This window comes from Triticum dicoccoides, unplaced genomic scaffold, assembly GCF_002162155.2.
Source record: "Triticum dicoccoides isolate Atlit2015 ecotype Zavitan unplaced genomic scaffold, WEW_v2.0 scaffold17916, whole genome shotgun sequence".
NCBI classification, from domain to species: Eukaryota; Viridiplantae; Streptophyta; class Magnoliopsida; order Poales; family Poaceae; genus Triticum; species Triticum dicoccoides.
The window spans coordinates 15,389-17,772 of NW_021225178.1; the positions used below are offsets into that span (position 1 = coordinate 15,389).

The 2,384-nt window shown below is 43.1% G+C and overlaps 1 long non-coding RNA gene across 1 annotated transcript in view; it reads left to right on the forward strand.

The window, feature by feature from the left end:
- The window catches only part of LOC119344674, a 2,632-nt gene extending 1,103 nt beyond the window's left edge, over positions 1-1,529 (forward strand). The window contains exon 3 of the long non-coding RNA XR_005166774.1: positions 1,347-1,529. This is a non-coding gene — a long non-coding RNA (uncharacterized LOC119344674). The remainder of the gene's footprint in view (positions 1-1,346) is intronic.
- The last annotated feature ends 855 nt before the right edge of the window (positions 1,530-2,384 follow it).

Sequence of the window (2,384 nt, forward strand, 5' to 3'; positions counted from 1 at the left end):
TACCGATGAGGCAGAGGGCAGGCAGCTCGAGCCACCAACCCCGGCAGATCCGAGCGCCATTTGCGCGGATGCAGTGGATTCCCATCGGATTGACTCTGACCGCCAGGCACACTCTTCCCTAGAGCGGCCGAGAGCCATGCAGACGGCCATATCCTCGTTGTCCCAACACTGGATGATGTCCCAGTTGACGCATCGGGAGATTTTGGAGTCGAATTCGCTACGCGTCATGCCGGAGAAGACTAGAGATAGCCGAAACGGAGCTTGCGGTGGACATGCCCGGGCGTGTCCTGGCCTCCTCATATCTACCCTAGATTTGGGTTGCATATGAAGGGTGCCGGTCTGTCCGGACGTATAGGGACGATTTGACGATCCCGGTTGGGTCATATTTTTATGATCAGTCACTGATTGAACCGTCAGCCTGTACGTATAGAGAGCGTTTGAGAAGTCTGGCTATAGATGCTCTTAGGGAGAGTAGTTGCATAAGTTCTTGACATGTGCGTGTGCATGGGATGTGCAGCAGCCCGTTTGCTGTTAGACAAATTTTTGTGTTTTCAGCAAGGAAAAAGATAGAATAGCGATCGTCTAACTTTTATTTTGTTAGTACTTACTCGGATCTTTTTTACTCTGGATATAAGACTTATATGAAGTCACGCTAAATAAAGTTTGATCAAATTTATATGAAAAAACATTAACATCTACGCTACTAAAGTTATACAGTATGAAAATCAAGTGCATGGTGCATCGAATGATATTAATTTTGCATTGTATATGTTGATATTTCTTTTTATAAAGTTGGTCAAACTTTGTGAAGTTTAACTTCAGACATTTTTTTGACAAAGAGTGAATTTATTTACTCAATGAAGCATCAAGAGGATACAAACACAATGAGTGTATACCCGACCTATGCATAGCTAGGATGCACATAGCCAATATCACAACACACAATGAACCCGCTGGCAAACAACAAAGTCATATAAGACCACAGTTATGCCTAAGCGAGGGGGAGAACCCAAAAATGATCCAAGATCGACAAACTATGAATGACCATATCGATATCAATCATCTTTTGACACCACATGGATAGTCAGAAATGTTCTTCAACAACAACGACTTCATGAAGAAAAAGACACTCAAATGTCGCCGTGACCAAAAAGATTCTAGGTTTTCACCCTAAGGAACAAGTTTGAGCATATCCGAGTAATGCATTTAACAAGGTAACCAGGGTAAAACTAACTCGATTCATACCTAGGATTTTAACCCGGGTGCTCTAGACTAGGTACTCGAGAAGTACCATCGAATCAAAATCAATCATGTGTTGTCCTCATCACTTTCCACGATCCTTGCAGCTACAAGTGCCGGACCAGAAATCCCACCGCCGCCACTGGAAAACCATATAGTGTGCATCAAGCCGCCGTCCGTAGATTGCATTTCATCATTCAAGTCGGACTGACGGGGATGACAGTCATCCAAACACAAACAAGCTTTTCTACTGCATCTCGCAACCAAGCGAGTACAGGCTACATAGCCAGATCTGGACACACTCGTAAATGGGAGACATCCACAATCCACCTGGCTGCAACCACCCGACCCGAGGCGTCAACGGAGGAGGAGAGTCACATGCAGCCGACTAGCACACCGTGGAGTCAATTACACCAGTGGTGCTAGAACTTGGCGCAAATGGTCACTTTAGTGCTAGAACTTGTGGCATACATCAAAGTGGTGAAAAAACTTGGCTCGAACGGTGCAAATCTCGTTTCTATACGCCGACAACACTAACGGGGCATAACAGCATGGCGTAGGGCCCGGTGTCAGTGACCATATTGGGAAGACGGGTGTGTGGCGTGCTCTTTTTGCAAAAAAACCTTGAATTCTTATTTTTCGCTTTTTTCTTACATAAAGGCCCCTTTTAAGTTTACACAGTAACTGCATGTGTGGCATCGAATGGTCCCATTTGTCAGCCAAACACCACAAATTTTATTAGTTTCAGAATGAAAAATGGAAACAAAGCATGACTCGAACAGGTGACCCTTGGGTCGAACGGAGTGCGCGGCTAGCCAACCCAGCAGATAACAATTAATGTTATATAATGATACTAAGCCTTTTACATCCTGACCTAAAATAATATAAAATAATAATAAAAAGAAGATAATCACAGAGAACATAAAATAACAATTATAAATTTGAAAAAAAAGAGATGCCGCCGTGGGATTCCGTACTAGCGACCTGGCAATTACCACCAGCAGGACCTAGCAATACAACCACTAGCATTCCGTGCCTTAAACATGCCAGTTTTTTTATTTTCATTTTTAGCTTAAAAATGTAAATTGTATTGTAAATACGTATTCATTTCAGAATCTGCAGTACTAGGCTAAATTTTTTTCATA